The 10,622-nt window shown below is 41.0% G+C and overlaps 1 long non-coding RNA gene across 2 annotated transcripts; it reads left to right on the top strand.

Moving 5' to 3' along the window:
• Positions 1 to 8,903: 8,903 nt before the first annotated feature.
• Positions 8,904 to 10,622, top strand: LOC134033793 (uncharacterized). Of its 2 annotated transcripts, none has more exons than XR_009932165.1 (3): positions 8,904 to 9,246; positions 9,844 to 9,978; positions 10,209 to 10,622. It is a non-coding gene; the product is annotated as an uncharacterized LOC134033793 (long non-coding RNA). The 2 variants fall into 2 exon arrangements; XR_009932166.1 differs by having other exon boundaries at positions 9,844 to 9,999.

The following is a 10,622-nucleotide window of genomic DNA, read 5'->3' as shown; positions in this document are numbered from 1 at the left end:
GAATCGCGATTCAAACAGTACCATCTGCTAACGGAAAATATGCCCCTCAAAACGTAAATAAGCTTGACATTTATTTAGTGGAAAATCGCTCATTCATAAAAAGCTCACGGGTAGCGATCATTGTCAGTAACAACGCAAAATGCGATTTAGCCCTGTGTGGAGAAGCTGCCCCGGTAAATTGTACTACTACGGTACAGTACTAGACTACTGCTGTGTTCGTCTCGGTAGCGATTGCGTTGGTTGAATTGGATTTAACGTTCCGTTGTACGGTTTAGGCTGAAATTAATTATTTTCATGAACAGATTGACAAAGTTTAGGCTGTGGCAATGAAGTTCAGGTTAGTAGTTAGATAGACTTTTGATTTAAGTAAGGGGAGTGCCGAACATGTTCTGTCGCCGTTTGACTTCCTACAACTGTGTAGATGTTTTTGTAGTGTCTCGCGTAGGCTACAGCGTTGCAGTGATACACTGGATTGAAACCACAGGTAATGATAATTTCACTCACAAATCGTTTACTTGTAATCTAATGTCATAATAAATCCTACAACGAAAATGTATATGTGAGGAATGTTTATTTTAACGATTGAAAACAGATAACGCTACATCATAGACCACTGTAGTATGTGTTGCCCGGGCAACACAGGCTAATGTCATGATGCTAATACTTCAGTGAAATAGTAGACTACTGTTTCCGAAAGTAGATGTACTTCCTTAATAATATCAGCTTATACTGTACATTACACATCACAATTGTGTGTCATATCACAAAGTAAAATGAGTAAATAGTTATCACCCTGGCCTCTTTGCTTGTGGCGTTTCTGCAGCTGCCTTGCAGTAAAGCTATAGTTAGCCTAGCTATCCCCCAAGTTAACAGATGCGAAACGAATGTTCTGCCAAAGGTAGTCACGCGTGTTTTCGTGACGTTAGTGACGTTAGTAAAGTCAGTGACTGTGGCTAGCAAATTAGCCACCGTTAGCTTCACTTTTCGCCACAAAAACGTAACTTCAGCCTAAACCATGCAACGGAACGTAAATTGACTTAAACGTCATTTTAAGTTTTTCCCTTCTCATGATATTTTCAGGCATTTAGCCTACTCATTGCATTCATTCATTAATAAAGAACCCCCTTTGAAGATTATTCTACGACGTTACCCGGCAGTAGAAGATGGAATCGCGATTCAAACAGTACCATCTTCTAACTGAAAATATGCCCCCCAAAACGTAAATAAGCTTGACATTCATTTAGTGGAAAATCGCTCATTCATAAAAGCTCACTGGTAGCGATCATTGTCAGTAACAACGCAAAATGCGATATAGCCCTGTGTGGAGAAGCTGCCCCGGTAAATTGTACTACTACGGTACAGTACTAGACTACTGCTGTGTTCGTCTTGGTAGCGATTGCGTTGGTTGAATTGGATTTAACGTTCCGTTGTACGGTTTAAGCTGAAATTAATTATTTTCATGAACAGATTGACAAAGTTTAGGCTGTGGCAATGAAGTTCAGGTTAGTAGTTAGATAGACTTTTGATTTAAGTAAGGGGAGTGCCGAACATGTTCTGTCGCCGTTTGACTTCCTACTGTAAACAGCTGTGTAAGTTAGATGTTTTTGTCGTGGGTCTCGCGTAAGCTACAGCGTTGCAGTGAGCTACACTGGTTTGAAACCACAGGTAATGGTAATTTCACCAACAAATCGTTTACTAATGTCATAATAAATCCTACAACGAAAATGTATATGTGAGGAATGTTTATTTTAACGATTGAAAACAGATAACGCTACATCATAGACCACTGTAGTATGTGTTGCCCGGGCAACACAGGCTAATGTCATGATGCTAATACTTCAGTGAAATAGTAGACTACTGTTTCCGAAAGTAGATGTACTTCCTTAATAATATCAGCTTATACTGTACATTACACATCACAATTGTGTGTCATATCACAAAGTAAAATGAGTAAATAGTTATCACCCTGGCCCCTTTGCTTGTGGCGTTTATGCAGCTGCCTTGCAGTAAAGCTATAGTTAGCCTAGCTATCCCCCAAGTTAACAGATGCGAAACGAATGTTCTGCCAAAGGTAGTCACGCGTGTTTTCGTGACGTTAGTGACGTAGTGATGTTAGTAACGTCAGTGACTGTGGCTAGCAAATTAGCCACCGTTAGCTTCACTTTTCGCCACAAAAACTTAACTTCAGCCTAAACCATGCAACGGAACGTAAATTCCAATAGAAGAAACTCAATCACTACCGAGACGAAACTTTTCACACCTACGTTGTCTATGTAGGCCAAATATTGACTGAGTTTTAGGGGGGCAAAAAGAAATAAAAATAATAATAATAACTAGAAACGGCTGTTCCTGCGAATCAGCAGTGAGAATGCTGAAAACCTGAATGGGGATAGCTGACCATGCTAAAAAAGCTGAAAATAGTGAAAATTTAGTAGAAAGTTATAAGCTGAAGCTTCAAAGCAACCGAAAGGTATTTTTGAAAGGGGCTGGAGCAGCATTCCAACAATGATTTGAAAGGATTTACCATTACTTTTAAAGGGAGAATAATTTGCACAAAAACCTTAATATTTTAAAAAGTATAAAAGTGAGAAATGAGAAAATACCCGCAAGCTGAAATGAATTTCAAAAATGTGTGAGTCACACAAAAGAGGCAGTGTGGAAGCTGAACTGCATCATCTGCATCATCTTAACAAAGCTAAGAGCTAAAATAGCCTACAATGCGGGAGAAGCTGAAAGCTGAACTGTTAAACAGAAGAAGTAGGCTAGCTAGTCGGAACAAGAATATTATCGTTTTAACAGCTGAAATTATAGTTGGGATAGTAATAGCAGTAGCAGATGTAGCCTACCTTTGAGTGCGTTTACTCGGCTTTCTTAGTAGGATTCAATGTGTTGATGGAATGAAACATACAGCAGTAGAGCCGATACAGGAAGACACGGCGACACTTTGTTGCAGAAGGATGATGGTGCAAGTTTTGTCCGTGGAGCATACAACTATTAATAAAAAAGAATCATGTAGACGCGTTTATTGAGTAATCGCATAACTAATTACACATGTAAACGGAGTAATCGTATTATTGGCATAAACCGACAATTGCTAGTAATCGTGTTTCTCATGGTCAAGTAAACGTACCAATCACCTGTGTGAGAGACTGAGTGGTGCGTGTCTGTCGTTACGGTGATGGTGCAGCTATGATTGCTAACGCGCTGAGGGCAGAGAATAAGAGAAATGCAGCTAGAATCCACACCTCAAACAAGATAACCAAGACGCAAAACTGTACGTCCAATCCAAAATATAAGGATATTTTCCGAGACCCAAGACTCTGCCGAAACCAGAGATATTCTTTATATGTCTGTGCAGTCAGAAATACGACTCTACCTGCAGTTTCAAAAACGTGTTCCTTTTGCTTTCCTGGTGCTTGTTTGTTTGGTTGCCACGGTGATGGCGCAGCTGTGATAGCTAACGAGCTAGGCAGAGAGAAAACGAACATTTACCTAGCATCCACACCTCAAACAAGTTGACCTAGACGCAAAACTATACGTCCAATCCAAAATATAAGGATATTTTCCGAGACCCAAGACTCTGCCGAAACCAGAGATGTCCTTTATATGTCTGTGCGGTCAGAAATACGACTCTATCGGCAGTTTCAAAATCTTGTTCCTTCTTGCTTTCTCTGACTGATTTTACTCACCTCTCCATTGAAGTTAGTGAGAGAATTTGAAAGGCTGCTCTCGCTTCAAGGCTCATAGCTGAAAATCTGTAAATGTGAGCTCTTTAGTAGTTACATTGGCTGAAAGAGGACAATTTTTCCTACATTTTAAGGTATAACTTGTTTCTGTAAGTTAAACTATATGAACGTTAGAGGAATTTGTTTGACAAATTAGTTGAATATCAGAAAAAGAGCAGCAAGCTGAGTGTGCCACTCTGCTTGCTGCTCATTCATAAAAATCAAGAAGGAGCAAACATTTTAATGTATTTCAAACTGTCATAATTCAAAATTGGCTGAACATTTGAAAAAGCTGAATCATTTGGGAATAGCTGAATGTCCTGTGAACATTTTAAAGGTTGAATGGTGTCTCTAGCTGAAAGTAAGCTGAAGTAGTTACGTTTGAAAGAGGAGGAAGCTTTTTAATGATTTGAAAGGATTTACCATTACTTTTAATGGGAGAATAATTTGCACAAAAACCTTAATGTCTTAAAAAGTATAAAAGTGAGAAATACCAAAAGTCATAGCCATCATCTCCTGAAGGAGCTGAACGTTTTGATACAAAAGTTGTAGGAATCGGTTAAAGTATGCAGAACGAGTTAAAGGCCAAAAAACGGCGGAAGAACTGAGAAGTTAAAAAGCAATAGTGAGAATGCTTAACAGCATTCTCACAATAAAGAGAAACAGGAAAACAATAGTGAGAATGCTTAACAGCATTCTCACAATAATAAAGAGAAACAGGAAAACAATAGTGAGAATGCTTAACAGCATTCTCACAATAATAAAGAGAAACAGGAAAACAATAGTGAGAATGCTTAACAGCATTCTCACAACTAGAGAGGGTACAATTTCTGGGGAAATTGTAGGGTGTGCTTGCTTGCTTCGGTTGCACAGGGGTCCGTTTTTGAATGACATTTTTACAACTGATATATCTGTATATTTTATATTAAAATGCATACTTATTATTTATAAAGATTACATAGATTTAAAAGCATTTTTTTTGTGCTGCTCATTTACAACTGAAAATACGAGTGAAGTGTAGAATTAAATATGATGTCTTCTCATTTCCCCTGCAAGAGGCAGCCTCATAGCTGAATCAAAACGAATAAATTTGGCAGACCGGTGTAAAAATTGACCTAATCTCTATGACTTAAACGTCCTTTTAAGTTTTCCCTTCTCGTGATATTTTCAGGCATTTAGCCTACTCATATTGCATTCATTCATTAATAAAGAACCCCCTTTGAAGATTATTCTACGACGTTACCGGCAGTAGAAGATGGAATCGCGATTCAAACAGTACCATCTGCTAACTGAAAATATGCCCCCAAAAACGTAAATAAGCTTGACATTTATTTAGTGGAAAATCGCTCATTCATAAAAAGCTCACTGGTAGCGATCATTGTCAGTAACAACGCAAAATGCGATATAGCCCTGTGTGGAGAAGCTGCCCCGGTAAATTGTACTACTACGGTACAGTACTAGACTACTGCTGTGTTCGTCTCTGTAGCGATTGCGTTGGTTGAATTGGATTTAACGTTCCGTTGTACGGTTTAGGCTGAAATTAATTATTTTCATGAACAGATTGACAAAGTTTAGGCTGTGGCAATGAAGTTCAGGTTAGTAGTTAGATAGACTTTTGATTTAAGTAAGGGGAGTGCCGAACATGTTCTGTCGCCGTTTGACTTCCTACAACTGTGTAGATGTTTTTGTAGTGTCTCGCGTAGGCTACAGCGTTGCAGTGATACACTGGATTGAAACCACAGGTAATGATAATTTCACTCACAAATCGTTTACTTGTAATCTAATGTCATAATAAATCCTACAACGAAAATGTATATGTGAGGAATGTTTATTTTAACGATTGAAAACAGATAACGCTACATCATAGACCACTGTAGTATGTGTTGCCCGGGCAACACAGGCTAATGTCATGATGCTAATACTTCAGTGAAATAGTAGACTACTGTTTCCGAAAGTAGATGTACTTCCTTAATAATATCAGCTTATACTGTACATTACACATCACAATTGTGTGTCATATCACAAAGTAAAATGAGTAAATAGTTATCACCCTGGCCTCTTTGCTTGTGGCGTTTCTGCAGCTGCCTTGCAGTAAAGCTATAGTTAGCCTAGCTATCCCCCAAGTTAACAGATGCGAAACGAATGTTCTGCCAAAGGTAGTCACGCGTGTTTTCGTGACGTTAGTGACGTAGTGATGTTAGTAACGTCAGTGACTGTGGCTAGCAAATTAGCCACCGTTAGCTTCACTTTTCGCCACACAAACGTAACTTGAGCCTAAACCATGCAACGGAACGTAAATCCCAATAGAAGCAACTCAATCGCTACCAAGACGAAACCTTTGACACCTAGGTTGTCTATGTAGGCCAAATATTGACTGAGTTTTAGGGGGGCAAAAAGAATAATAATATATATGTGAGAGAACAAAGGTTGTGCTCTCGCCGAAGGCTTGAGCACACCCAATTAATTAGTATTGTCATAATTACATTCACACTAGTGTTACAATGAAATAGCTGACCCATATTGTATTTGGTCCACATCCAGGGGGCTTGTCTGTTCCGCACAGTGAACAGTCATTGTTTTCATCAAGGACTGGAACTAAATTATATATTTCTATATTCTAAACTATATTTCAAGCCAAAAGTTAATATTGAATTCAATCAGACGTAATCTCCAATTTAACTCTCCATACCTGAGTACTCCAGAATGTCTGTTGCCATCTGGAATAAGGGCTTCTTATCACGTTTTTATTTTACACCGGCCCAAAAGGTGCCTCAGCCAGCCGGGCATTTGCCCGGTATGACAAATTACCAGTCCTGGCCTATTTGACTTTACAGTTGGCCTTTGGGTTTTACCCCTTACTCCACTTCCTAGGAGTCGAAGGGTTTGGATATGTCACTGTCATTAACACAAATTGTGATTAGATGAGGTCTCAGCCTCTAAATGGACATGTGCAAATGTACTTTGTTAGCAGTTAAATATGCCTTTGAAATATACAGGTCACATGACCAAAAACCTTTTGACGTTTCAAACATTCAGAAATTCATCTACAATAGTGTGAGAGGAAAATCAGAATCAGATTTTGGTTTTATTCACCAAGAAGGTTTACACAAACACGAAATTTACTGTGGCCGGAAGGTGCAAACAATAAACATATACGGATTTTCAATCAAAAAGTATAAAACTACTGTAGTCTAACTAATCCTAGGAAATAAAAATCTAAAAAATAAAACAATTTAAAATCTAAATGCTAAAATAAAAATAAAAGATAAAAAAATAATATAAGAAGAAAATGAATATGAATGGGCAATAGTGCAATAAGGTGGCTTGTGCGTAGTGCAACCATAATAGATCATAGTTAAATGTCAGTGGGAGTCCTTGGCCTTGTTGAAGAGGCCAGTAGAGGATGGAAAGAAACTGTTCTTGTGGCGTGAGGTTTTGGTCCTGATGGACCGCAGCCTTCTGCTGGAGGGGAGTAGCTGGAACAGTGTCCAGGGTGGGAGGAGTCGGCCACAATCTTCCTCACTCGCCTCAGGGTCCTCGAGGTGTGCAGCTCCTCGAGGGTAGGCATATTGCAGCCAATTACCTTCTCAGCAGCGCGGAAGATACGCTGCAGTCTGCTCTTGTCCTTGGCAGTGGCAGCAGCATACCAGACGGTGATGGAGGAGGTGAGGATGACTCAATGATGGCTGTGTAGAAGTGCACCATCTGTTGGTGTACAGGTAGAAGAGCAGAGGGGAAAGGACGCAGCCCTGAGGAGATCTGGTGCTGATGGACCGGAAATCAGAGACGTGTGTTCCCAGCTTAACACACTGCTTCCTGTCAGACAGGAAGTCTGTGATCCACCTGCAGGTGGAATCAGGCAAGTTCAGTTGGGAGAGCTTGTCCTGAAGCAGGGCGGGGATGATGGTGTTGAAGGCAGAGCTGAAGTCCACAAACAGGATCCTGGCGTAGGATGCTAGGGAGTCCAGGTGCTGTAGGGTGAAGTGGAGGGCCATGTTAACTGCGTCGTCCACAGACCTGTTGGCTCTGTAGGCAAACTGTAGGCAAACTGCAGGGGGTCCAGGAGGGGGTCTGTGATGGATTTGAGGTGTGCCAGCACCAGGCGCTCAAAATACTTCATTACCACAGAGGTCAGGGCGACGGGTCTGTAGTCATTATGTCCTGTTGGTCTTGGCTTTTTGGGCACAGGGATGATGGTGGATAACATCCTACCTGCCGAAATCCTCCCCCCCCCCATATATTGGGACTATAAGATCTGACACCCCCCCCCAAATTATTTTGGTGGCTCCTCATGCCCTGTAGTGTGCCATAAAAATCTTTTGACACTAGTTGCATAAATGTAAAAGTTAGAAGGGGAGTAGGATTTTGGCAACACTGTTTTTAATACCTGCCAAAATCTTCCCCCCTCATATCTTGGGATTATAAAATTTGACACACCCCAAAATTATTTTGGTGGCTCCTCATGCCCTGTAGAGTGTGCCATAAAAAGCTTTTGATACTAGTTGCATACATGTAAAAGTTAAAAGGGGAGTAGGATAGGGGGGCGTGTCGCCTGAAGGAGCTGAAGCGCCGCCCCTCGCTGCCTAGTGCCTACCTCCGACCCAAATAATGGACAGTATGTCAAGCCGAACAAAACCGTATAGAATTAGAATTTATTTGTTCAATGAGAGAAACATACAGATGCATATAAATGAAATGTTCCCCTGAGCTGTAACAGTAAAAATGGACACCAGAGACAGCAGACAGTGAGCTCTCCAACTAGGCTACTTCTAACACATTAGCTACCATTTCACCAAAACACCATCATTCTACACCGAGTAGCCTAATATCAATTTAGCAGTTTGCACTAACTCATAGCAGAGATACCTCTGGAAAAGTTATCTAGTATAATTATAACAAGCACACAGAACTGAGTGATGAACTGCTGGCGGCGGTGGATGGTCCAGGTGTATGGAACGCCGACAGGGTCCAATGTACTCGTAATTTAAACGCGTGTTTTTGATCGGAAACCCGTTTAGGAAGCGCCTGCAGCTGTTTCATAAGCGGCTGCAGCCGTAAATGTGCAGGCGAAAGTTACACATGAATGTACGCGTTAGTTAACGCTTTCAGGCGTTAAATAAACGCCTGTATATTTACACGTGCAATTGCAGGCGTTAAATAAACGCCTTTATATTTACACGTGCAATTGCAGGCGTTAAATAAACGCCTGTATATTTACAAGTGCAATTGCAGGCGTTAAATAAACGCCACATGCAAATCACTGCCCACAATTTCCCTAGCTCCTCCTGCAGTTAGCTGGGCTAGTGTGATTGGATTCTTCCCTGTATTTTCAAGTACCAGCTCCTCCCCACTGTAGAAGCGGAAGATTTCGAAACAAGTTTAGTCCAGCACAGTCAGAAGTTTGAAGGAAGATGGCAAGAAGAAACTTCCTACGACACTGTAAGCAGACTCTTAATGACTGCACTCGGCTTTTGTTATCGGATAACACTGGACACGACGACCTTCAGTCCACGTTGACAAGGTACAGTTTTTTCGAAATCATTATTTGTGACATGAATCGTAATCTTCACCGGCTAGCTATGCTAACAGGGGTTTAACTTGGTCATTGGCTGTGCGGATAGCTTTTGTTTGTTTGTTTTTTAGCAATGGATTGCTACTGTGATACTTCTGCATTGCTAGCTAGCCAGTCACTGACTAGTCTAGACTGTTGGATAAAGACTAGCTATTTGCGTTTCGTTTTTATCCGTGAAAGCTGCCATGTTAAGGCTGGACAGTCCATATCCAACTATCTGTCCCCTAGTTATGTAGCTAGCTAAACGAGTTAGCCTCAACCCCCAACCATATGCTATCCTCAGTAATCAGTTACAGTAGGCTCCAGTGCTGCACATTCTTGAGATTCATTTTTTGTTGTTACCTAAAGTCGATTAGTCTAGTTAGCTGGTATTTTGAGGCAAGACCACTGCTAAAGGCAAGCAAGCTCAACCTTCAACCTAGGCGATGTATTCGACTATTTGTTCACTTTCTTATGAGATACATATGGTCGATAAGTTATTACTGGTTTAGATACAACAACAAAAACTCTAGCCTTGTCTACTTTAACACCATTGTCTTCTTTCAGGCTGGAAACAATGCAGCGAAGCCTAGAGTGGGCAAAGGGGTACGCTCTTAAATGTTGCTTCAGCAGACGGCCTGATAGCTGAAGTGTCCGAGCTCATGCAGGAAAGTCGCACCCATGGTCGGCATGCACAACCAGGTGGGAACCATTTCAGTGGGGGTGGGTGCTCACAGCACAGATAGTCCTTTGAGTTGTTTCACACATCGTTCTCTTGCTGCCCATTGCATTTTCCCTTGTTCAGTATTTTTTACTGCCCTTGTTCAGTATTTGTTGTTAAATTGCAGTGGTATTTAACAGTGCATGCCTGGGGCGTGTGCAAGTTACAGTCTCTTAAATGTTGTAAGCACAGCATTGTATTATTGTTGCAGCCAGTTCCGGTTACCAGGCTCCATTGACTTGGAGTGGAGCTAGAGGTGCTCCTCATTATCACATCACCGGAGAGCAACTGAGGGGTCTGATGATAGATGGCAGATATTCTTCACGTGTTCCATTCTACACTCAAACCACATCTAAGGTCAGTTGTGCTTGGGGTTGAATGCTATGAAATGCAAAGCTTTTAAATGCATGGTTTACACAATTTTGGCATGAATGGGTTGTCAATAATCAAGTACTCTAGTGATACATTGTCTCATCTGGGCATTGTCAATCTTTCTGTCTTGTCAGGCACTTTTGCATTAACCTGAGGGCAGCTGCCTTCCCATCAGAGGCTGCACAGAAGGTACAGTGTTGCTGCTCTGAATTCTTTATAACACATCGATGGAAACTACAGACTGAAGGTAGAT

The sequence above is a fragment of the Osmerus eperlanus genome, chromosome 14 (genome assembly GCF_963692335.1).
Source record: "Osmerus eperlanus chromosome 14, fOsmEpe2.1, whole genome shotgun sequence".
Classification (NCBI taxonomy): Eukaryota; Metazoa; Chordata; class Actinopteri; order Osmeriformes; family Osmeridae; genus Osmerus; species Osmerus eperlanus.
This window is presented reverse-complemented; position numbering and strand designations above follow the sequence as displayed.